Source organism: Schistocerca cancellata, chromosome 2 (genome assembly GCF_023864275.1).
Source record: "Schistocerca cancellata isolate TAMUIC-IGC-003103 chromosome 2, iqSchCanc2.1, whole genome shotgun sequence".
NCBI lineage: Eukaryota > Metazoa > Arthropoda > Insecta > Orthoptera > Acrididae > Schistocerca > Schistocerca cancellata.
Window position 1 is genome coordinate 253,476,583 of NC_064627.1, and position 27,127 is coordinate 253,503,709.

At 44.6% G+C, this 27,127-nt stretch overlaps 1 protein-coding gene and 1 non-coding gene across 3 annotated transcripts in view; both read left to right on the plus strand.

Moving 5' to 3' along the window:
- The window catches only part of LOC126161581 (Ig-like and fibronectin type-III domain-containing protein 1), a 666,669-nt gene that overhangs the window by 324,390 nt on the left and 315,152 nt on the right, over nucleotides 1-27,127 (plus strand). The gene's annotated exons all lie outside the window — the stretch shown is intronic.
- On the plus strand, nucleotides 24,386-24,459 carry Trnat-ugu (transfer RNA threonine (anticodon UGU)). Its single transcript has one exon. It is a non-coding gene; the product is annotated as a tRNA-Thr (tRNA).

Genomic DNA, 27,127 nt, shown 5'->3' on the forward strand with positions numbered 1-27,127 from the left:
TGAGTTTACATATTATCATTTGGAGACTGTGAGTGGAGCTGAGGAGACTAGAAAATGGAGGGCCGTGTGGGGCAATCGGAACATTTCCGTCATAGTCTTCTATTTGAGTTGAATAGAGGGATGACAGCAGCAGAGGCTGCGAGAAATATTTGCATCGTGTATGGGGATAATGCCATTGGAGAGAGCACGGCAATAAAAGGGTTTTCTCCTTTCAAGGAGGTCCAAGTTCAGGATTACCTTCGGGATTTCATGAACGTAGTTTAAATGCAATAATCCACAATGATCCACGTCAGTGTACCCGAGACTGGCAAATGTGATGAACTGTGATGATTGCACCATCTTGCGACTTCTGCATGCAGTGAGGAAAAAAAATCCTGTGTTTAAGCACCGCATATTCTTAGTCATAACCTCAAAAATCATCGGGTGGCTATATCTGTATCTCTGTGTGATCGTCATCAATGGGCTCATGAACAACACCGACCATTCAAATTCCGTATCTGTACTGGTGACGAGAAACGGTGTCTGATGTTACATCAGGAAAAGAAAGGAATGTTTGAGACCAAACAAAGCAGCAACTCCCCGTACAAAGACCTGCGCACATCCACAAAAGATAATGTTATGCATCTGGTGGAACAGCGACGGTGTGGAGTACTAGGAATTGCATCCCCATGGTGTTACCATAACTGCTGATATTTACTGCCAACAACTGAGACACCAACCAAGAATGATGCGTATAATGCTGCTACTCCATGATAACGCCCGCTCGTAGTCTGGCAGACTGACAGAAAACACTATACAGTATTCTGATTGGGAAGTTATTCCGTATCCGCCTTAATCACCTGATGTTGCGCCCTCAGATTTTCATCTCTTTCGCTCTCCGATGAACGACTTTCAAGGTACTTCCTTTCCAGGTGACAGTACGCTCCAAACTGTGCTCGACGATTTCTTCGCCTTAAAACCACGACAGAGGGAGGAGGCGCAGTGGTTAGCACACTGTATTCGCATTCAGGAGGACGATGGTTCAATCCCGCGTCCGGCCATTCTCATTTACGTTTCTGCGATTTTCGTAAATCGCGTCAGGTAAATGCCGGGATGGTTCCTTTGGAAGGGCACGGTAGACTTCCTTCCCCATACTTCCCTAATCCGATGGGATCGATGATCTCTCTGTTTGGTCACTCCCCCCCCCCCCCCTCCACCCCGCGCCCCGACCCGCCACCCAATGAAGACCACGTGATTTCTAGAGTCGCGAAATCGAAAAGTTACCTCAGCGTTGGCAGACTGTTGTAAATAGTGAGGAATAATGTGTTATTGACGGCTGAAGTCTTCAAAAATGGTTCAAATGGCTCTAAGCACCATAGGACTCAACATCTGAGGTCATCAGTCCCCTAGACTTAGAACTACTTAAACCCAACTAAACTAAGGACATCACACATATCCATGCCCGAGGCAGGATTCGAACCTGCGACTGTAGCAGCAGCGCGGTTCCAGACTGAAGCGCCTATAACCGCTCGGTCACAACAGCCGGCGGCTGAAATCTCTGTTACTTTTTTCCGTTATGTTTACTAAACTTGCGGAAAACGTTACGATGGTTCAAATGGCTCTGAGCACTATGCGACTTAACTTCTGAGGTCATTAGTCGCCCAGAACTTAGAACTAATTAAACCTAACTAACCTAAGGACATCACACACATCGATGCCCGAGGCAGGATTCGTACCTGCGACCGTAGCGGTCACTCGGCTCCAGACTGTAGCGCCTATAATCGCACGGCCACTCCGGCCGGCGGAAACGTTACGAACTTAGGCACTAACCCTGTACATCATGCGCAGAAAGATAATAAAAATTTAGATACGCCAAAACCTAGTAGGTTTAAAATTGCGATTTAAATTTGATCTTACATCTATTGATAACTGTGTCATGTGTCCTGTTTCAGTGATGTTTGGTATGTTACAACACGAACTGCTTCTAAAGAAACGTGTCGGAGAAGAAAGACGACTCACAAAATACGAAAGAATTTTCTTTCCGTCGCACTTGCCGTGGTACGATTTTATGTCCCTCCAGCTTTATGAATATGGGCAGGGCATCGTAACAGGGCCGGTCTTGACGGATGAGTGACGAGAGGGGGAGAACTGCAAGGAGGAAGGTGTGTGAGGCGGTATCCGGCAGGCCGTAATGAAGAAGGATCGGCGGCCGTTTTTCTGCGGGAGGAAAATTAATTTGGGCTCTGTCAGGCGAGGCGGGCAGCGGGGCTGTTTGACGAGAGCCGCGCCCGGATTCTGCGACGGCGCTTTCAGAGCAGCGAGGGCCGCGATCGGTCTTCGCCGTATACACCGCTCTGACGGGCCGTTGATGCCTGTGTTTGGACAGCAGTCTCTTTCGGCCAGCACACCGACAAAATTGTTTGCAGCACACCGTCACTCCGAGACAGTCTCCCTCAGACAACTTTCAGAGAGTATCCACGCTGGCAGAACGTACAACGAAGGCTACAACGACGTTTGCCTTAGTTGCTGTCGCCTTTCGAGATGTGTGGTAGTGGTCCCCTAAATTTATTTGTTCCCACTAGAGTTGTAAAACTACTGTAAGCTACCGCAGACTATCATAAGTAAGCATAGACTACAGCCACAGCTACATGTGCATCTACTAGGGTTGCCCATAAAGTAATGTATATTTTTTTTCTCAGCCGAAAACAATGCTACGAATGCGAAAGCTACGTATGTATAGTTTGAAATCTCCTGAATGAGCGCGCCAAGTTTCCGTCACTTCCAACAGTTATCGTAGCTGCAGGACACTTTCAGAATGGCGTCTGTAGGTGATGTACTTTACAAGCAATTTGCCGTCACTGAATTTCCCACTGCAGAGAAAGAAACTGTGGAGAATATTCGCAAACGCTTGTGCAAAGTCTATGGAGCACCTGCTGTCGACAGAAGTACACTCCTGGAAATGGAAAAAAGAACACATTGACACCGGTGTGTCAGACCCACCATACTTGCTCCGGACACTGCGAGAGGGCTGTACAAGCAATGATCACACGCACGGCACAGCGGACACACCAGGAACCGCGGTGTTGGCCGTCGAATGGCGCTAGCTGCGCAGCATTTGTGCACCGCCGCCGTCAGTGTCAGCCAGTTTGCCGTGGCATACGGAGCTCCATCGCAGTCTTTAACACTGGTAGCATGCCGCGACAGCATGGACGTGAACCGTATGTGCAGTTGACGGACTTTGAGCGAGGGCGTATAGTGGGCATGCGGGAGGCCGGGTGGACGTACCGCCTAATTGCTCAACACGTGGGGCGTGAGGTCTCCACAGTACATCGATGTTGTCGCCAGTGGTCGGCGGAAGGTGCACGTGCCCGTCGACCTGGGACCGGACCGCAGCGACGCACGGATGCACGCCAAGACCGTAGGATCCTACGCAGTGCCGTAGGGGACCGCACCGCCACTTCCCAGCAAATTAGGGACACTGTTGCTCCTGGAGTATCGGCGAGGACCACTCGCAACCGTCTCCATGAAGCTGGGCTACGGTCCCGCACACCGTTAGGCCGTCTTCCGCTCACGCCCCAACATCGTGCAGCCCGCCTCCAGTGGTGTCGCGACAGGCGTGAATGGAGGGACGAATGGAGACGTGTCGTCTTCAGCGATGAGAGTCGCTTCTGCCTTGGTGCCAATGATGGTCGTATGCGTGTTTGGCGCCGTGCAGGTGAGCGCCACAATCAGGACTGCATACGACCGAGGCACACAGGGCCAACACCCGGCATCATGGTGTGGGGAGCGATCTCCTACACTGGCCGTACACCACTGGTGATCGTCGAGGGGACACTGAATAGTGCACGGTACATCCAAACCGTCATCGAACCCATCGTTCTACCATTCCTAGACCGGCAAGGGAACTTGCTGTTCCAACAGGACAATGCACGTCCGCATGTATCCCGTGCCACCCAACGTGCTCTAGAAGGTGTAAGTCAACTACCCTGGCCAGCAAGATCTCCGGATCTGTCCCCCATTGAGCATGTTTGGGACTGGATGAAGCGTCGTCTCACGCGGTCTGCACGTCCAGCACGAACGCTGGTCCAACTGAGGCGCCAGGTGGAAATGGCATGGCAAGCCGTTCCACAGGACTACATCCAGCATCTCTACGATCGTTTCCATAGGAGAATAGCAGCCTGCATTGCTGCGAAAGGTGGATATACACTGTACTAGTGCCGACATTGTGCATGCTCTGTTGCCTGTGTCTATGTGCCTGTGGTTCTGTCAGTGTGATCATGTGATGTATCTGACCCCAGGAATGTGTCAATAAAGTTTCCCCTTCGTGGGACAATGAATTCACGGTGTTCTTATTTCAATTTCCAGGAGTGTACATTTAGTCGCTGGACACGGAGTGTGAGGTCATTGGAAGGCCGTTCTGCGGAGCTCCACGATTTTCAGCGTTCGGGGAGAACGAGACACACCTGAGCTAGCCCCCTCGGACTTCCCCTAGTCTGGGCCATTAAAGGATGCCATTCGTGGTAGATATTTTGAGGACGATGAGGAGGTGATTTACACCGTGAAGCACTGGCTCCACCATCAGGACAAGGATATGGTACCGACAGGGCATACACGCCCTTCTTTTGCGCTGCAGGAAGGCCGTAGAACGGGATGGAGATTACGTGGAAAAATAGGGTGTGCAGACAAAAAACCAGTTGAAGAAAAAAATGCGACGCGTTACTTACTGAGCAACCTTCGTACATGGTTACTCTCCAAAATCACACTTACTTAAGTGCCTGGCAGAGCGTTCACCGAACCACCTTCACATTAATTCTCTGTTATTCCACTCTCAAATAGCGCGCTGAAGAAACAAATACTTATATCTTTGCGTGTAAGCTCCGATTTCCCTTATTTTATTATGATGATCATTCCTCCCTACGTAGGTCGGCGTTAGCAAAATATTTTCGCATTCGTAGGAGAAAGTTGGTGATTTAAATTTCGTGAGAAGATCCCGCCGCAACGAAAACGCCTTTTTTTTTTAAATTATTTTCATTACAGATCCTGTACCATGTCCTTCACACTCTCTCCCATATTTCTCGATACTACAAGACGTGCTACCTTTCTTTGTGTTGCGTTAATTCTATCTCATAAAGATCCCACACCGCGCAGCGGTACTCCAAAAGAAGACGGATAAGCACAGTGTGGGCAGTCTCTTCGGTAGACCTGTTGCATATTCTAAATGTTCTGCCAATAAAATTCAGTCTTTGGTTCGCCTGCCCCGCCACATTTTCTATGTTTTCTTTCCACTTTAAGTTGTCTGTAATCGTAATTCCTAGGTATTTAGTTGAATTTATGGCCTTTACATTTGATTGATTTATCGTGTAACAGAAATAAACGGTCTCATTTTAGCACTCATGTGGATGACCTCACACTTCTCATTATTTGGGGTCAGTTGCCAAATTTCCCACCCTACAGGTACATTATCTAAATCGCTTAGCAATTGTTTCTGATGACTTTACTAGACAAGAAACGACAGCATCATATGCAAACAACCTAAGACGGGTGCTCAGATTGTCTCCTGAATCGTTTATATAGATAAGGAAGAGCAGACGGACCTTGGGGAATGCTAGAAATCACTTCTTTTCTACTCAATGACTTTCCGTCAGTTGCTATGAACTGTGACCTCTCTGACAGGAAATCACGAACCCAGTCGTTCAACTGGAACATACTCCATAAGCACTCAATTTGATTACAAGACGCTTGTGTAGTATGCTGTCAAAAGCCTTCTGGAAATCTTGAAATACGGAATCGATTTAAAATCCCTTGTCGATAGCACTCAGTACTTCCTGTGAGTAAAGAGCCAGTTACGTTTCACAAAAACGGTGTTTTCTAAACCCATGTTGACTATGTGTCAATAGACCGCTCTCTTCGAAGTAATTTATCATGTTTGAACACAATATATGTTCCAGAATTCTGCTGCATATCGACGTTAATGATATGAGCCTATAACTTGCTGGATTTCTCCTATTACCCAGTCTTTGAATACGGATCTTTCGTAGAGCGAGCGGTTGTATATGATTTTTAACTAAGGAGCTATTACATCAGTATACTCTGAACTTCATTCGAAAATTGATGATTTGATCGTAAAACTTAAAAAAACGCAAAACAACAATATATCAAACATGGTTTCAACATTTCGTTGAATTTACATAAGACATGTTTCTGTTATTCATAAATTAGTTTCGCTTTTATCGTTAATAACAGGAAGCCCTTGCCTTCGACCATGATGAAGAACATTCTGTTGAGTACAAAATAACATTAATTATATATATAAGTTGAATCAAAAGTAACTGCTTTAGTTACATAAAAGCGCAGAAGCTACGCGATTAACTACTTTTTATTACACATAAAATGCAATATATATTCTGTAAGGATGTAAAATAGGCAGTGAACTAACACTGAATGAAATGTGGTTCCCATTATGTGCAAGACAAACAAACAAAAAGAAAATAAAGAAAAGTCGTCGGTTCCCAGTTTCTCTCGTACAAAACTAATCATGTATATTTCTTTCCCTACCAATGCTACCACTACTAATGGCGTTCCTACCATTTACTAAGTCGTTTATGTAGTACATCAAAACTACCGAACAGCACATTTAGTAGAGCGCAGCTCTGTTTCCTACATTTCGTCGGCAGCTGCGTTGGGAGGCTTCAGAGATTCTGCTGATCCCGTTGAGTCTTGCCGGTTTCCGGGAGTCAGAGATCATACGACAAAGCACTTGCTGATGATTGTTCAGGGTTCTATGGTCGTGGTCAATGAAACTTCGGTTTCTACGTTCCGTCCAGTGCCACATATGACATCTTCAGTGATGTTACTGATTCCAGTGGGATTATGGTGATATGCAGAGAGAATTCTTGTAAAAAATAAAACTGAACTATCTAACTTTCGGCTGTCAAAGATAAAATTATCTATCGATTGTGTAGAGCTCTTATTGTTTTTGTTCTTCTTCTTCTTCTTTCTTCTTTTTTATCCCCTGTCATCACAAAACTGGCTAGCAATTATTGGATTTGCCAATATTTGTGGTATCGCCCAATGCTCATCCTCTGGCTACCCCTTTCCCCACCGGAAAGAGATTCGTGTTACCCAACTGTCTGCGTCAAGTGTTATCCCATATGAATGTGTGCCCACGTTTCTCGGCTGAAGTGGGAAGTGTAACCAGTCCCTTATTCACCTAGTCGGATGTGGAAAACCGCCTAAAACCCACAATCAGGCTGGCCTGCACTCCTGATCTCGTCGTTAATCCTCCGGCCGAATCCCAGAGGCCGCGTGTTAAGGGACGGATCATTTTGTAGAGGTACTGTCCACATGACTTCTGCTTTTCTGTTATGTTTGTGCCCATGTTTATATGAGATTTCAGTGGCTCCTCTATGCAGTCATGGAAAATAGTTCGTAACTGTAGGTAAAATTTTGGTTTCAGAAAGCTCCATGGTTCCTTGACTGAAGATTATCCTCTGCTACGGCTGATTCTTCTGCTTTCCCTAGTTGATGATGATGATGATGATGTTTGGTTTGTGGGGCGCTCAACTGCGTGGTTATCAGCGCCCGTACAATTTCCCAATTTTTGCTCAGTCCAATTTCGCCACTTTCCTGGATGATGATGAAATGATGAGGACAACACAAACACCCAGTCATCTCGAGGCAGGTGAAAATCCCTGACCCCGCCGGGAATCGAACCCGGGACCCCGTGCTCGGGAAGCGAGAACGCTACCGCGAGACCACGAGCGGCGGACAACTTTCCCTAGTTGACAAAGACTTTTGTGTTTCTTCAGATGTATATTCACGCTTCTTTTTATAGTTTCGATGAAAAGCTTACCACACCTACGTTGAAAGATATATATACCTCGCGTAAAGAGAGAAGGAGGCGTTCGTCCTGTACAGATCTGAGAAGTTGACACATTTTATTCACTGGTGTAGAACCGGCTTTTGTTACGTTTCTGCAATATCTTACCGATCTGATCAGTTACGTTTTTAATAAAATGGAAAGAAACTGTTTTTTTTTTCCTGGTCATTTTTCATTCGTATCGGCTAGACTACTGTTCTCTGATTAGAGAAATGAGTAGCCGTTTATCTAGAAACCCTGTCTCAGATGTTTTTAATTTGGCGTGTAGGTATCCCAGTGTACTAATTCTTTTGACTCTCTCGACGGAAGTTCTTATAACACACCTTCCTTGCAGTGGATGATGGATGAAGTTCTTATGCAAATGTCTATAGCATGACTTGCTGAAAAAATGTTCAATCTTCCATCAGTCTGTCTCATAACCATCAAAAACAGGTTCATGGGCCACCCACCACACAACCCGAAAGCTTCGCCAGCAGTACACTCTGACAGTGAAACAAGGACGACCACATGTACAGCGGGTATCAGAAAACTCTGACTACGCTGTATTCTACGCGAGACGACCAACTGGTTGTTTCTCGGCAGACAACCCTTGTTTGGAAATGCTTAGTTTCAGTTCTGTGCAGAGCTAACTTTCGCGAACTGTTTTGTCATTGTGTCTTTGCATTGTGCTTTGTAACCTACTATGCATTCGCGTAAGATTGATTTATGAGTTGCGCATAATAGAATTTGTGTACATGCTATGCATCTTCTCGTAGTCATCTGTTCTCATCATAATTGAGTAGGTGAATTGTGTCCCACAGCAGTAAGAGTTTTTAACAGCATTACATGTTCTAGCGTACAAATAACGAAATGACTCATACACTAGATGCAGACTGCAAAATTAATGGCTGGGGTAGAACAGTTGCACTATCATACTCGGTTTCCCAACAGAAATACTCCGTATTGTTCGATGTTCATGGCAGTTGAGAGAAGATTGCAAGAGATAGGAAAGCTGCACTAGATACCGTTTTTTCACTTGGAGTGTGTCATAACTTATGGAGTCCACGTGCAGTAAAGTATGGCTGGTGTGCTTGTTATGGTTTCTCTACTTACATCAGCACTGTAGGTTGTTCACAGACTTACTATATGTATTGTAGGCCTCCTGATTACTGTAACAGTCGACTCACACTGGATGTAATGCAACAGAACGGAACGGAACGACGCGTCCGAATGCATTTCAAGTCGTGGCGTTCTCACCGAGACCCGACGCAACGGAGCCAAACGCCATCGCCATCGTTTCACGGAAAGAAAGTTTAGGTGATGCCGTTGGTGGAGGAACTGTAGCGTCTTTATGGCTAATTGGCCTGGTGCAAACTTAATTCTGTGCAATATGACTTAAATCCTTCTGTTGCGTACCATATTGCGTCGTGAACACGAGCTAAGACGTGGGTATTCTCATGAAGACTGTTTTCTCATTGGTTTGTCGTAGCATGACCTTACATGGTAGCGTTGCCTTGCCTGGCCTCTCGTTGGCCAGAAATAAGAGGCACACACTCCATTGTACCTGGCCAACAGCTTCGTGACATCGGTCGCCGTTAGCAGTCTAGTGAGGGGTCAGTGGCGTGACACACCGAGAGGAAGTTCGTGTCCTGAGCAGAGATGTGTTTGTGTGAGCTAACAGTTCCAATTGAAATTCATGGATATTACGTTCATTCGTGGTTTTTTTTTTTTTGCGTTTTACAAAGTGCACAATTATACATTTCTGAACTTTTAAAGTAAGTTACAACTTTTTCCAATTCGTTGAAATTTTATCGAGTTAAGACTGAATATGTATGCAGCTCTTTTCAGATAGTAATTGTTCATAAGAGATAACGAAATCTGAAAAAGTTTGCTGTCACTATTAACGTTATATTTCAGGTTATTCATATACAATATGAAAAACATGGATCAGAACATACTTCCCTGGGGAAGGTTTATAATTAGTAACACCACACAAATTGACGTCTCTTGGGTGTGTGTGTGTGTTGACGTTATTTTATTGTTTGATCCAATCTGTTCCCTACCTCGTGAGACATCAGTTTTAATCCCTTTAGTGCCACTGGTCAAAATTAACATCTTATTCCATCAATGGTACAAACTACTGCCACTCTTTCAAACTTCTTTCTTCCTTCTAGTTTATAGATGATTCTCTTTCGCCCTCGCTGTTCATTGTATTTCACCGGAATTCGTACAGATACCAGCCTACACGCTTTCTGTTGGTTCCCAGGAATCTTGCATCCACAAAGAACATATCCTTGGTCGACAATCGATTCAGGCAACAGAGCACGGTAGCAGGTACTTAGTAGATAACACAACGGAATGGGCTTTGGTTGCACCCCACAACATTGAAAGGGGACTTGAAACGCAGCAGGTGTTTGTCCTGTGTGATTCGGCAGGTATAAAGAAACTATGTTAGACCATTATCTAATGGCTGATTTGAAGAAAGTTTCGTGGGAAAACATTTATGGCTGCCTTGCTAAGAGTAGACCTCACCCTATAGAATTGTCGTCACACACTATGCAGCGTTCTATCCATTCCTTTTCCTTACTGTCTTTTAGTTAGATTTATTCATTTTTCCTCTAGTTCAAATCTTTTGGCTTAAGAAGTAGTAGGCTACACAAACCAGTAGTAAAACCGGTATTCTTCATATTGCTATCGTACATCCCAACGTTGTACACAAGGTGATACAGCTGCCCCTACCAGAGGGTTCTAAGCAACCCGCAGTGCTTACTATTACCACACGCAAGATTCTCATATGCTCTCACTCGTTATGCGCAAACCATTAGTTCCACAGAAAAACATGAACAAGACATTTTTGTGGGAATTTAATTTAGTTAAATTTTGTTGTGGGATACATTTTCGCTAGAGGCCACAGCTTTAGAACTATTCAAGAAAAACACAAAAGTGACCTACAAGTGCCTTTTTATTGAATAACTTGGAAACCCTGGCCGCCAGCGAAAATGTATATCAACATAAAATTTTACTACATTAATTTCCTACACAAAGGTTCTGTTAATTTTTTCTGTAGACTCAATAACTCATAGTGAGTGAGTGAGAGAATATGAAAATGTCATCCATGGTTTTCGAAGGTGTTGCGGGTCACATAAAAACTATTGGTAGGGGCAGCTTAATCAGCCTGTATATGAATTTTTATTCAGTCCTTAATGGAATATGATTTTATTGTCGTAACTGTGACTGTTTGTTTGTCATTAATAGAATATTTGGTTTTCCAAGTTATATAAAGGCTTCCTGTAAAAAAATAACAATAAAATATGCAGATGTACATCAGTACTGTTAGTGGGCAGTTATAGGTGAATGGGGCTTTTGTATAAGATATTACCTTGTACAGGGCATTTATCTTTTTGTTGGAACTTCAGCAAAATGTTCGATAAATTATGAAAGTGTATCTCGCCAAACCCTGCACAGACAACGGGTATTCTTTAACAGTGATGTACATCAGTCGCTTTTATTTGTGTTTCCGGAGTTTTCCGTTTCAGCAGTGAGGTATGCCCAGTTCTCTCTGAATTCGGAGAGTAAACAGGTGGCCACCACTCCCCACTGTCTTTTGTTAATGGCGCCAAGACCGATTCCGAGTAGCGGCCGCCCGAGCTAATCTGCGGCCACAGAAGGAGCCGTCTCTCATTGCGCCTCTTATTTAACACGAAAGTGCTTTTAGCGGCCAGATCATGGCCGCCACCTCTCCTCCAAACAGCAGAGCGCCTGCCAAGGCGTGAAAGAACGAAGCCTGCGCTGCGACTACGAGCCGGTGCCGGTTCCCACGGCGGAAGCCCTTTGCGAAAGACTGCAGTGACTGTACCACTTCGCCAGTGGTGTATATATCCTCGTCGGTAAAAAAAAATTGTGTCATGTCTGGTGACATACACCACAGAATGCCACTCAGTGACCCATTAGACGCTGAGCCAACACCGTGGGCGACTCTGTTGTCGGTGGTACTGTGTCAGCGTTAAACGACGAATGGCAATTCGATATCTCAGCGGACATTCCAATAATCCGTTCGCGACGACCTGTGATGACGCTCTGACACTAACCTCTGCACGCATTTCCAATGGAGCAGACCTACCATCTTCTCGCGGTGTAGACCTGGAAGGAACCACGCCTTCTCTTCTTGCCGCACAGTTGCCAGAGTCTATCTCGTTACCACTAGTTCCGCAGTCGCCGCACTACAGCCTACCGTCTGGCACGACCTGTCCGTATGACATTTCCACCTCCTTCACACCAATAATTTGACCTTTCTGAAGGACTGCAACAAGCTGCTCTTGCAATTCCTCTGCGCATGTTGTGTTGCGAGCTGCATCTGAAAGGTACTCTAACGGTACAACCGTCATGTACTCGTTCCTGTCTTCATCTGTACTGAAAATGCTTCTGCTCATAAGCTACCTATTACTGCAGTCAGTACTAAGCGATGCCTTAAGTGTTCCAAAGGGCGACGTCAGTGGACAGTGGAGCAGAAGCTCAACCATTGTATCCCATTCTCTTTCATTCCCTGTGAAAAATCTTACCTGATCTCCAGAATGAGATTTCCACTCTGCAGCGGAGTGTGCGATGATATGAAACTTACTGGCAGATTAAAACTGTGTGGCGGACCGAGACTCGAACTTGGGACCTTTGCCTTTCGCGGGAAAGTGCTCTACCATCTGAGCTACCCAAGCACGACTCACGCCCCGGCCTCACAGCTTCAATTCTGCCAGTACCTCGTCTCGTACCTTCCAAATTTTACAGAAGCTCTCCTGCGAACCTTGCAGAACCAGCACTCCTGAAAGAAAGGATATCGCGGAGACATGGCTTAGCAAGGTTCGCAGGAGAGCTTCTGTAAAGTTTGGAAGGTACGAGACGGGGTACTGGCAGAATTGAAGCTGTGAGGCCGGGGCGTGAGTCGTGCTTGGATAGCTCAGATGGTAGAGCACTTGGCTGCGAAAGGCAAAGGTCCCGATTTCGGGTCTCGGTCCGGCACACAATTTTAATCTGCCAGGAAGTTTCTTACCCGATCTGCTGGTAGCATTTTAGTACTCACGACTGATTCTTTCTGCACATTTCACAAGTTCTTTTACAACCACCCACCGCAATGCTCGACGGTCTGTGTCCGTCAGCACCATCGGGTCTCATTCGTCTTCCTTTAGCTCTGATTGTTCCTTCACGTATTCACCTCACAACTGCATCACCAACAGTCGAACTGAGCGCCTTTAAAAGGATTTAAATGTCTCAGATGGAAGCGAGTGATTTGTATTGATGAATTACGATATATCCTGTTGACAATCCGTTGGAAGGGTTCAGGTTTGACGAATGCCTGAACAGCGTTGCCTGACATCGTTGCGTAGTACAACAGTGAAGTACAGAGGAGAATGCGTTACGGTAACGGGGCTATTTGCAGTCCTCTTATTGTGCTTAAGAAAAAGTTACGTGTGAAATTATGTTTTACAGTGCTACTTACTGCGTAGGGAGAGGAACAGGTCGGAGACGATGATTGCACCCTATCATAAAGCAGCGTCTGTGAGGCCGTAGTCTATGGGCAACAGCCGGCCGCGGTGGTCTAGCGGTTCTGGCGCTGCTGTCCGGAACCGCGGGACTGCTACGGTCACAGGTTCGAATCCTCCCTCGGGCATGGGTGTGTGTGATGTCCTTAGGTTAGTTAGGTTTAAGTAGTTCTAAGTTCTAGGGGACTTATGACCTAAGATGTTGAGTCCCATAGTGCTCAGAGCCATTTGAACCATTTGAATCTATGGGCAACAACGTTCCTTAAATGGACTGGTTTACCTCGAGTCCCGACGTGAACTCCGTGGGGCACCTCTGGGATGAACCAGAGTGTCGACTCGGCTCCAGAGCCCAACGCCCAACACCACCACCTTCTCTGCTAGTCTAGCGCAGTGACGGCGTCCTCGTAGCATCGCGGCTCTTCTGGCGGGCTAGGCGCGCAGCTTTTATTTGGTGGAGCGGACGGTGAACGGGACACCTGCCCTCAGCTAGCTAGTGGCTGCTTCATCTAGAACAAATGCGGTCGATCCGACCAACTAGATCACACACAGCGTTCCCGTTTGAGTCGGTACCATGGATTTATATTTCTGAAATAATCGGAGATCTCTCCTGAGTGATTCCCAGCGAAAAATGTCACCATAGCCGACAAAATCAAGGCGCACGACGTTATTATAGACGCAGCTTAGATGACCGTGGGTTCACAAAGAACCTAGAACAACTCAGTTTCGATTAAAGTGAAAACTACATTGTTTCATAGCCACGTACCCTTACGAATTTCTGTATTTTCCAGCATATCAATAACCGCCTGGGATTTGATCTATTCTAAAAATGTTATTGTTGAGTCACCCTTCTAGTAAGGTAAACCATTATCATACATTAGCCGTTGTACCTTATGGTACTTAGTTCATATTACTTTTCTTATAGTTTTTGATATCTTACGCCTTTTTAACAGCAACAGGTATTTTCAACTAGCACCGCTTTAGTTTAGATGATTGTGTGTTGTCAACGATGTAATTATATTCCCAAGTTGATTAAATTAGTCTTAAAATATATTGTATGCTTAATGACGTTTCGAGGTACTCAGAGTTCTCTTCTTCCAGCCACTTGTGTTTGATAGCGTTAGTAGGTGTGCATTAAAACAGTACATATATAAAACACAAGCTCTACATAGAACAAAATCACAAAACTAAACGTAGAACATAGGGACAGGCTCCGCGCAAACGGGAAAAGTTCTTGAATGCGATAAACACAAAACAGAACACGAAAGGCGGATATCGTGTAGAGTGCTAATACACCAAAGTTACGTGATCACTCTATGGCGAATACCTCCTCAAACCAGCTATAAATATTCCTCACATCCACATTTGTTCTTGCGAAACATTTAATAAAGCACAGAATGACTGGAATGCTATAAATGCAAAGAAACGAATAAACCGCATAAGATATACACATCCCAGATACTACACTCTGCTTTCACTCCATATAAGAAACTTACTTTTCAGAAACATGGTAAAGAAATGTTAGATATAACAGAAGACACACTGGTCACCAACCTCCAAGAGCTCACAGTTTAGTATGAACTACATTACCTAATATAGTTAGTGACCACAACTTCTTTGAACCAAACTGAATTTCTGTTCTCAAACGGTAATTTTAGATGGATTTCTCAGTCCATAATATGTAAGAAAATATTTTTATGAACAGAATCAGAACACAGTTGTTTATTACGTTTCTTGGGGATATAACATTAGCCAATGGACGACATGATTTGCTTTGTGAATACAACAAAACGGGGCAGACCAGCTACATAAACACAATTTAGCATAATATAATTACTAGAAGAAAAGACCAGGCAGATCAATAAATGTTTTCAACTCTCTTTCTTCGGGGAAGATACACACTCAAACACGATCTCCCCTTAAAACTATCAGCTTTCCCAGAAATAAGCTACATCCATACAAAAACAATATTGGGTCAAACATGATAGCACTAAACAAACTCAAATGTGTACAGTGGAGCGAGAAGAAGCAATAGTCACGAGGAGACTGCTTACGAGACAGAACAGAGCAACCAGACCATCTAGAACGAAAATAAATTAAGCTGAACAAATAAATAGAAGTTAATTACAACGCTGCACAGTGCAGTTCCCATACAAATAAGTAGAAGCGAAGAATTGGCAACATTCTCAGAAAACAAGGACTAAATACACTGACGGCAAGAAACCACAACGCCAAGGAGGAGAAGCGTGACATAAACGAAAGTTGGTAGGCGTGTTTCTATATCTGAAAGATGATTTCTGTTATAATTTTACGCCGACTGCATAAGAATTGCGTTAGCAGCGCCAGTATGAGGACGCAAATCAGGTTTGCCTTAAATACACATTGTAACGGTCGTTACCTTTGAGACTGGACATTGTGGGTTAAGAAGAAGAATTCCTTTAAGGTGACACAGACGCCATTGTCAGCATTTCACTAAGTTTGAACGAGTTCGTGTGATAGGGCTACGAGAACATGGATATTCCTTCTGCGACACTGCAGAAAGACATGGCAGCAAGGCAGCCACTGTACGTGCTTCTTGGCAGAGGTGGTCGCAAGAAGACTGGGCTCCAGTTGGCGACGTAGCAACACTGAGAGGAAAGACCATCGTGTTCGGCGTGTGGCTCTGGCACTTCGTACTGCGTCTGAAGCAGCTATTTGAGCAGCAGTTGGCGCCACGGTGACACAACGAACTGCTACAAATCGGTTACTTCAAGGACAGCTCCGAGACAGACGCACTGTAGCGTGAATTCCACTGACCCCAAACCACCGCCGTTTGCGAATTCAGTGGTGTCAGAGCCCACTGGAGGGCAGGGTGGAGGTCTGCTGTTATTTCTGATGAAAGTTGGTTCTGCTTGGGTGCCAGTGATGGCCGTATGTTGGTTAGGAGGAGGGAAGTTTGAGGCCTCCAATCAACCTGCCTGCCACTAGACACACTACAGCTACACCAGGAATTATCGTCTGAGGTGCGATGTTGTATGAAAGTAGGAGCACTCTCGTGGTTATACGAAGCACCCTGACTACAAGGTTGTACGTTGTGCTGCCATTAATGAACAGCAATCCAAGAGGTGTTTTCCAATAGTATATCGCTCGCCTACATACCGCTGCTGTAACTCAACAAGCTCTACAGAGTGTCAACACGTTGGCTTTTCCTGCTCGATCACCAGATCTGTCTCCAAGCGAGCACATGCGGGACATCATCGGACGAGAACTCCAGCGTCATCCACAAACAGCACTCCACTACCCGTCGCTGTATTGACCGACCAGGCATGAAACTCCATCTCACTGGCTGACGTCCGGTACCTGTGCAACACAATGCATACACGTTTTCATGCTCGAATTCAACATTCCGACAGTTACACCGGGTATTCATGTACCAGCATTTCACATTTTCAGTGGCTTATCTCGCGCTTACATTAACATGTGATCTTGAAATGCTAATCACTGAAATATGTTACCTAAATCAATGGATTCTCGAAATTTCATTAGTCTACATTAATCAATTAATTTATTTATTTATTTATTTTTGGCGTTGCGATTTTTCTTCTATCGATGTATTATGTATAATACCACTAAATCCACTCAAAACGTCGTAATCAGTTATTCTGACGCAAAGAGATATACCTTTGCGTGAGCAGCGCTTGCTGGGAGGATTTCCCCCTCTGTCTAGAATTTGCTATGACGCTGAAATTCACTTAGAAAACCTTGTCGCGATGCTGTAACTCACAAAAACTGCATAAGAGACGCTGCGCATATAAATGAATCACTCAGACCACAGAACAAACTAGTCACTGCAAGTGTCTAGTATCTACAAAGTCGTCAGTATTCTTGCACAGACGTCTTTCCCGTTTATTCTGTAAATCTAGTATTGAAATATTCAAAACGCTAATTTCGTTACACGCTGGAACCTTATTAGAAATAGCGTTCTGGAATTAAAAATACATTCTAGCGTAATTGCAGAATTCGTCGCAGATAATTCACTTTATTATATGAGCAAGCGTTGTCTTGTAACCACTTCAATATGAAACACAGTATCTATTAAACATCTGTCTGTAGTCTTTTGATTTCGAACGAAATCCTGTGTATAACATAGCTAAAGTAAGCAATAAACGTAATTAAGTAATGTGAGCACACCTTTCAGGCTGTTGCAAGATATTCAACCCGGATAACTCGTATCATAAGAAAATTGCTGCGTAGTGCAAGAAGATAAGGACGTCATAAATGCGTGATGAAAATACTGGTAGGTGCTCATCAATACAAGCAACTGGGGATTTGACGATTTTTTTCTTTTTCTGCCGCTAGAGGGCTTCGGATTGTAGTCTGTAACATGGCGGTGCGTAGTGTAGCTATTGGTGCGTGACAAACAGCGTGCTGTAATCAAGTTTCGAATTCGAAGAGTTCGTTCACACCTGGAGTACCCTCTCCAGAATGCGAGTGATGTTTTTGTGTGTATGTTGTCTAAATCTGATAAAGGCCTTTTTGATAGAAAGCTTATTTGTTTGACAGTCTTTTTTGTGCCCATCTGCGACTCAACATCTCCGCTATATGGTGAATAGATATCTATCCTTTCCGTGATATTGTAGATATACTCTTAACAATATAAAAAGATGTATGTGATATCAGGCTGACATGGGGTACAAATTGTTGGTTTTCTTTCTGTCGATCTACAGAGTTTTGTGAGCTAGACAAGTTAACATTCATCGGAAAAGTATAAAAGCAAACATGCAAATGACTAAAATAATTCATGGTAAATATGAAGGGGAAACAGAGGCAGAGAGGAAATACGTAGATTAATTCATGGAAAATATGAAGCCGAGAATTGAAGAAGAAAAGAGAGATAGAGAGAGAGAGAGAGAGAGATGTAGAATGCAAATAACCTTGGTTTTGAAACTTCCTGGCAGATTAAAACTGTGTGCCCGACCGAGACTCGAACTCGGGACCTTTGCCTTTCGCGGGCAAGTGCTCTACCATCTGAGCTACCGAAGCACGACTCACGCCCGGTACTCACAGCTTTACTTCTGCCAGTACCTCGTCTCCTACCTTCCAAACTTTACAGAAGCTCTCCTGCGATTCCAGACGACAGGAGCCAACTAATTGAGTGCGACAATATGGGCTGGATAATCTGTCTATATTTATGACACATTTGCCTCTTAGTAAGACTGGTCTTTGGTTTACCTTGGTATTCAAAGAAAGTGACGTGATCTCCATTTTTACTCGATGAGTCGTACATCATATTTGTACACAGGATATTTTTCAAACAAAAGTCTTTAATAGTCGATATGTTATGCTGCAAAGTTTCTGTGGACAAACAATGTGATTCTCAGTAACATTGATAATAGTATTCAGCTATAAATACGTCAGGGAGTCGGGTTTTGTTCACGCTACTGAGCGGTCTGAAAATAACTAGCAGAGCATAGAGATAGAATAGCAGATGGTGGTGGTGGTGGTTAGTGTTTAACGTCCCGTCGACAACGAGGTCATTAGAGACGGAGCGCAAGCTCGGGTTAGGGAAGGATTGGGAAGGAAATCGGCCGTGCCCTTTCAAAGGAACCATCCCGGCATTTGCCTGAAACGATTTAGGGAAATCACGGAAAACCTAAATCAGGATGGCCGGAGACGGGATTGAACCGTCGTCCTCCCGAATGCGAGTCCAGTGTGCTAACCACTGCGCCACCTCGCTCGGTAGAATAGCAGAGGTTGCCGCTTTATAGAAATGTGATTTTGTAAATATTGATTTGAGAGTTGTGAAGATTTTCAGCTTTGTTGTCGTTGCAGTGCTTACTTCCTTGTAACTTATGATTAGTTTCAAAAAACACAAATATTTAACAATTTTCTCTGTGTTGATTCTGGTCAGTTAGTTCGGTTATCGTGATGAGGTTAAATAAAATTACTTTGCACCCAGACTTGTAGTCGTACCATTTCCTTACCATTTCAGTAAGTAAATTCATGGCAGGGTAATGTTTATAATAAGTAGTAATTTTCGTAAAGCTCACTGTAACAGTTAAGGAATGAAATTCACAAAACAGTTTTTGGATCCTTCTGTCTTCTACACCATTCAGCAAATGCAATATCTTCCACCGTTCCAAGCGAAGATTTTCTTTTGATATTGTGTGTTGCCGTACTGCACTTGGCGCAGCACAGTGGCTAATACTGAAGCGTGGTCTGCTTGGCATAGCCCCTCTGTATTTGCGCAAGGCTTTCTTTTCTTTAGCTGGTTTGCTGCTGCGTTGCCTTTTTATTTTCATCACTTTATAGCAGCATCAAGTTTCCGTTGCCACAGGTAAGCAATGAAAATTTGTTAGTCCCAATTTTATATCACATTCAGGACATATTAAGATCACTTACATTTAAGCATTGCATTTCAAAATTGTCAAAAGGGTTCGCTTTAGGTAAAGTTCAGTTCAGACTTCTTTTCTTCGTCTTGCTCTTACACTGCAGTGTTACATTAGCGTGTGTATATTTAATGTTAAAAATTTTATTTCGTCAGTTTTGTTACGTAAATAAAGAGAGCATTTTTACAGAAATATATTGGACATCTATTCTTTCAACATTCGATTGGTGATTTTATGTTGACTTTTGGTCTGTCAGTTTTGTGTGTTGGAACTGCAACTTACGCACTGTGACATCACGGTTTGTATCACTGTTCACTGCACTGCACAATACAGAATTTCACAGGACAGATTGTTTAGTGCACAGTTTTGCTAAAAGTTAATGCAATACAGTTATAAATGTCTAGCATTTGGCGGCTCTCTTATTAGATACCGTTTCCATAATTACATTACTTGTATTGTTTCAACTCACATTCAAGACACACACACAAACACACACACACACACACACACACACACACACACACACACACACACATGCACGCACAGCCGCGCGGAATTAGCCGAGTGGTCTAGGGCGCTGCAGTCGTGGACTGTGCGGCTGGTCCCAGCGGAGGTTAGAGTCCTCCCTCGTGCATGGGTTGTAGGTCCCAGCGGAGGTTCGAGTCCTCCCTCGGGCATGGGTTGTAAGGTGTCAGGCAAATCCAACACCTTCCATGAAAACCCTGACATGATAATCAAATCCAGTAGTATGTCACATAGCTCCGAATAAATCGTTACTTTAAATTAACCAAAGTAATACGAGTAACGAATTAGCAAATGGAATACCACAGACTAACACAAGAATGCCTACATGCATGTCATACCTTCCCACCGTAAGACAGATGCAGTTCCGAGGGGAGAAACGAGCACAGAAGCCGAGAGCAGAACTGTGTTAAGCTGGAAGGCCCTACGATAAGGGACGGGCGCCCACGTCGCCAGCTAACCGCTAGGACCACCCCCAGCCCATATTAAAAGCTAGAGCCCTCCAGAAGAACAGTATAGATCTTACGATAACACAAAAAGGGCCACCCCAGTCGCAAGTTCTAGCGTGAGACTTTTTCGCGTCTCTGTTACGTCAGGACCACCCCCCAGCCCATGTTAAAAGATAGAGCCCTCCAGAATAACAGTATAGATCTTACGATAACACTAAAAGGACCACACCAGCTGCAAGTTTTAGCGTGAGACTTTTTCGCGTCTCTGTTACGTTGCAAACTTTAAAAACATTGCCCCACCACGAAAAGTATAACGTTTCTCATTGGATAGACAGAATTTTTGTAGGCGGAGCCTAAGGTTAACATGGAGACCCTGATTGGTCAGATGAAAACACAGCCAGATAGTTTTTTTAAACCAACTTCGGTAAACTGTAGTAAGGAGAAGTTAGGAGTTGCTTCCAAGACGGCGAGGTGAGCGGAGCTGTGCTGTCCGCCGCCCCCTGACGAACACCAACAAGATAATGAATGCACGCGATACCGCATAACAGCGCATAAAGCTTCACTCAGAACTGCAGAAGTCTCATCTGTTACAACCCCTTTTTGCGTAATACTAGTGTCGATCGTCAATTAAAGCTCATGGTGTTCAAATTTGCCACTTGAAGTAAAAATCTGAAACGCGATGATTTTTCTGTTATATAGTTATTGGGAAGCCACATCAGCCACTGTAATTTACGACAAGTTAGATAAGTAATTAAAGATAATTGAGGGTCACTGTAGACCATTTTGGTAGTTTTCTCTTTTGTGAAACTTAATTTAAACCTAGATTATAGATGTGATATGGCATAGGTCATCCTTCGATCCATTGTAGAACTTGGAAACCAACTCAGGGAATATTCGTTCACATTTTTGTTGAACGCAGTTGGTTTTTATCATCATGTATTAAAACATTTCCTTTTATCAATAGTTCAATTTATAAACAATGTTTTGTGAGTAGAATAAAATTTCCAATGCTAAACTTAACTGCTGTTTCGACGTTATTTTACCAGCGAACTAAAAATAGGAAAGCCTTGAACCCCTTCCACTAAATTTAGTTAGTATTAAGATTCTTTTACAGGGAGTGCAGTGGAGCTGACGCTGAAATCATTAAGTATTTGGTTATATCGTCGCTAGTCTCACTGAACTCTTCTGAACTCTACATATCATGTGTGGTCTGACGTGTCCTTACCAACAACAGGTCCCAGGTTCAAACTAGTCAATTCCCTAAAAAAACACGCTCAGAGCGTCGTTGCGCGAAAGTGGTAGGGAGACACGATATAGAACAAACAGACACCACGCAGAATGTTAGAGGGTGTGTGTGTTTGTCCTTAGGATAATTTAGGTTAAGTCGTGTGTAAGCTTAGGGACTGATGACCTTAGCAGTTAAGTCCCATAAGATTTCACACACATTCGAACATTTTTGCACACAGAGACGCACGAACTTAAGAATAGAAAACTAGTCCAAAAGAAAAATAACACACTTTTTTAAAACAGTTTCACGGTTCGTATTACGAATCGAAACTTCGATAGATCCTGCACCCTGGTATGAAGGCTATCGTTTTTCTGTATAACTTGTAGTTATCGCGGAGTCTACTTCTGAAATCGTGGAGGTACTTGAGAATAGCCGTGAACTTGGTGGCGGTGAACTACGAACGGGTGGTGCGAGGTAGGCCTGGCGGGTGGACGCGCAGCTAATGACTTTGCGACTGACGGCGGTCACTGACGCCGGCGGACGTAATTAATAACACCACCGGCCGCAGCGCGCTAATCCGATTGAAAACGAACGTCAATTACCCTCGTCGAATTTGCGGTGCCCCGGCCCAGTAATTACCGTCCGGTGCTGCCCAGGCCTGGCCACCCGCGGCCGTGCGACAACCAGCCGTGCCGGTGTGCCACTATCCGCTTCACGGAAGCGTACCAGACCACCACAGTGATAGCGCTCCCCGTGATCCTTGGCCTACAGCCTTTGTATCTGCGGATACGCAAGCGGGAGGCCGAGTACTGCGTTTGTAGGGGAGAGACGCACTGAGGTGACAAAAGTCGTGGGATACCACCTAATTTCGTCTCGGACATCCTTTTGCTCGGCGTATTGCAGCCACTCGACGTGGCATGTACTCAACAAGTCGTTGCCTCTATAGCAGTCCATAATTGTGATAGTGTTACCACTGCACGATTTTGTGCATGAACCTACCTCTCGATTATGTCCCATAAATGTTATATGGGATTCATGTCAGTCGATCTGGGTCCGAAATCATTCGCTCAAATTGTCCGGAATGGTCTTCAAACGAATCGCGAACAATTGTGGCCCAGTACATTCCGCATTGTTTTTTGGCAATACGAATCCCATTAATGGGTGCAACTAGTCTCCAAGTAGCCAAATGTAACAATGTCCTGTCAGTGATCTGTGCAGTTGGACTAGAGGATCCAGTCCATTCCATGTAAACACAGTCCATCACCAGCCTACATAGTGCCTTGTTGACAATCTGAGTCCATGACTTCGTGGGGTCCCTGCCATTTACTCGATCCCTACTACCAGCTCTTACCAACCGAAATCTGGACTCATCTGACCAGGTCAGTGATCTTCCAGTCGTCTAGGGGCCAACCGGTAAGGTCACGAGACCAGGAGAAGCGCTGTAGGCGACGTCGTGCGCTTAACAAAGGCACTCGCCTCGGTCCTCTGCTTCGGTAGTCCATTAGCGGTAAATTTCGCCTCACTGTTCTGACGGACACGTTCTTCGTACGTCGCACTTTGATTTCTGCGGTTATTCCACACAATGCCGTCAGCCGCCGCGTTGTCTGTGGTGAAAGACAGTACCTGGAATTTGGCACATCTCGGCACATTTTTGATAACTGTAGGTCTCGCATTATTGAATTCCCTAACGATTTCCGAAACTGAATGTCCAATGCGTCTAGGTCCAACTACCATTCCACCTTTCAAAGACTGTTAATTCCCGTCGTGCAGCCATAGTCACGTCGAAAGCCTTTTAATATGAATCACGTGAGTACAAATGACAGCTCCACCGATGCACCGCCCTTTTATACCTTATGTACGCGATACTACCGCCATCTGTATATGTGCGTATCTCTGTCCCATGATTTTTGTCACCTCAGTGAACACTGATAAGGCGAAATATAATGATCAAATTCTTAACAGCATCTAGGTCCACCCTTTAACTCAATGCAGCACCGATTCTGCGGGGCATGAATTCGACTATTCCTTGTTAAATGATGACTAACTGAAAACCTCAGCTGCCGACAAGTGTTGTTGATATACCTCGATGTGGACAGCTGAAAATGTGTGCCTGTCGGCAGTTGAGGTTTTCAGTTAGTCATCATTTCAGTTAGTCATCATTTATTCCAGGGAAAAGCTGCACGGTCATCAACAGTAGTTGTTCTTTCGAGAACAAGTTACTGTCTTTGTATATATAGTTAAAGGCTACCCAACCATTGACCTTCGTCTGTGCGAATGCGCACAGGTTGCCCAAACTCTTACGAGAATCGCCAAAGCGTGGGCGAGTATTGAGTGGGTGGGCAAATGTCTATAAGGTACAATACATATATAGAACTGTGGACAGTTGGGAATGTGAGTCTCACGGGGGGAAGCGTGCAAGGGATAAGTCCCTGCAGTCGCGCTATTCATCTGTGTCCTCGGTGGCTCAGATGGATAGAGCGTCTGCCATGTAAGCAGGAGATCCCGGGTTCGAATCCCGGTCGGGGCACACATTTTCAGCTGTCCACATCGAGGTATATCAACAACACCTGTCGGCAGCTGAGGTTTTCAGTTAGTCATCATTTATTCCAGGCAAAAGCTGCACGGTCATCAACAGTAATTGTTCTTTCGAGAACAAGTTACTGTCTTCGTATATATTTCTTGCTAGATTTGCGGAGATAGGCGACAAAAGATGTCTACAAAATAATCTTCGGACATCCATGTTTGAAATGGAGGACAGTGGGACGTCAGCTGGTATAAATTTATATTAAAAATGAAGAAATTCCTCCAGCTGTATTTAAGGTGTAGATTTTTAATTTGGCAACTAGTTTCAACGTATTAACAACGTCATCTTTAGGCCCGTGCACCTGTTGATGTCAACTGCGTGCGGCTGATACTAGAAGTCAGTGGTGAGATATGGACGTGCTGCTTGTGGAAGGTGGTTAGTAAATGATTCAAATGGCTCTGAGCACTATGGGACTTAACATCTGAGGTCATCAGTCCCCTAGAACTTATAACTACTTAAACCTAACTAACCTAAAGACAACACACACATCCATGCCCGAGGCAGGATTCGTAGCGGTCGCGCGGTTCCAGACTGCAGCGCCTAGAACCACTCGGCCATCTACGGCCGGCCGGTGGTTAGTAACTCCTGGGCCTGAAGATGACGTTGTTACAACGTTGAAACTAGTTGCCAAAATCGACACCTTAAATACAGCTGGAGGAATTTCTTCTTTTTTAATATAAGTCTACAAAATAGGTCACGTAATCCCCATAAACTACTGGCCACTGGTATAAGGACGCTCAATAGTTCCAGATGTGTTCTCTTGGGTACAGATCAGCCGAATTTCTTTGCAACACATCAACGTGAGTTCACTGTAATGCTCCTCAAACCACCGTAATGCGAATAAGTTTTTTTTCATTTCAGGTGTCAGAACCACAAATTTACTGAAGATGTTAAAGTCACGAAAATCACCCACCAGTCCCCGTAGCACCCGTTCACATTCAGCAACACCGAGTGTGGAGTTATTCATAAGTACCTCAGAGGTTTCGGGAGACGGCTGCGCGATAATTCTAAGACCTACAGAAAAACAAAAGATACCAGCCGACAGAGCATCTCCCCAAATTTCATTTCTTAATTTCTAGAACAAAGTCGGGCTGTATCGTAAAGATACCACAGCGGAAGTCTTAATCCATTATGTCATGGCACCCAAACATTCACAAAAAGGACCAATTTAACTCCATGTTGGATCATGTTATTAACATTCCTTATCTTTGAGATAGATAAAGAATCGGGAATTTTACAAGTACTTCGAAAAATTGTATCAAACCACAAATAATAGATAAAATGTACGCAGTTGGGTAAGCATTATCCTGTTGCAACAACACATCACCTTTCTGTTGTGAGAGTGTCAAAACTATGGATCTAGCAATATTCTGCACGTATAGAGCGCTGGTGAGCGTCCCATCCTCAAACAGCAAAGGTGAACGCGAGCTGTGCATATCGAACCCCGGACCATAATGACTGGGGTGGGGCCAGTGTCTTTTGCACGAATGCATCCTACAAGACAGCGCTCACCAGGTCTACGTCGTACGCGCAAACGATCATCAAGTTTGTGCCGGCACAATCTTCCTTGGTCGCTGAAGACCACGGTGCACCATTCCAAATGATCCTCTGACGGCACCAGTCGAGTCATGCACGTCGATGCTGTGGCATGAGTGGAATACAGGCTGAAGGTACGAGTGCTCATAGCAACACTGCTATGACACAGTTCGTGTTGATACGTCTGCGCTCACAAGCCCTCTTATCTGTGCTATGGTAGCCGTAACGATATGCCACTGCTCCCTTACAATAAGACGATCCTGGAGGCGTCTGTGCTGCTTGGACGTCCAAGCCTATCTGGCTTTACAGAACGGGCAAACCTATGACCTTCGCGATCTGCAGTGAACCGTGGACGTCCAACAAATCGTCACGTTCGTGGTTTCACCGCCCTTCAGCCACTCAGTCTAGATGTTCACGGCAGCAGCACGCGATCAGCAGATCAGCTTCGCCTTTTCTGAAATTACCGTTCTCAGGTGGCGGGCCATAATAATTTGACTTTTGTCAAAATTTATTATGTCAGTGGATTTTCCCATTTGTGGCCCGTATCATAGGATGATTCCTTATTCGTCTCTGCTCTCCCTTACCGCGTCACATGCACAAAAAGCCATCAGGTAACATCCAACCGCGCGATGGGCATGTTTATCATGTTTTAGCTCAATTTTGTAGACCGAGTGCGTCAACACAGGATACAGGATAAAACGGTGGCTTGACGGAGAAGGAAGTCTGATGGGGCCAATGCTACGATGGGGCCAATGCTACGATGGGTATAATGTATCTATACATAATAAATAGAGCGTACGGGAAACGGGTGTGTGATGCAGAAGGAACACCAGAGCACTCACATTTCGAGACGATAAAAAAGACCTTTTGAGAGGTACCAGTGTTGACAATATTTTTTGCACTGTGGAATTGTAGCGAAGTGCAGGAAGATCTGCAGCGGATAGGCACTTGGTGCAGGGAGTGGCAACTGACCCTTAACATAGACAAATGTAATGTACTGCGAATACATAGAAAGAAGGATCCTTAATTGTATGATTATATGATAGCGGAATGAACACTGGTAGCAGTTACTTCT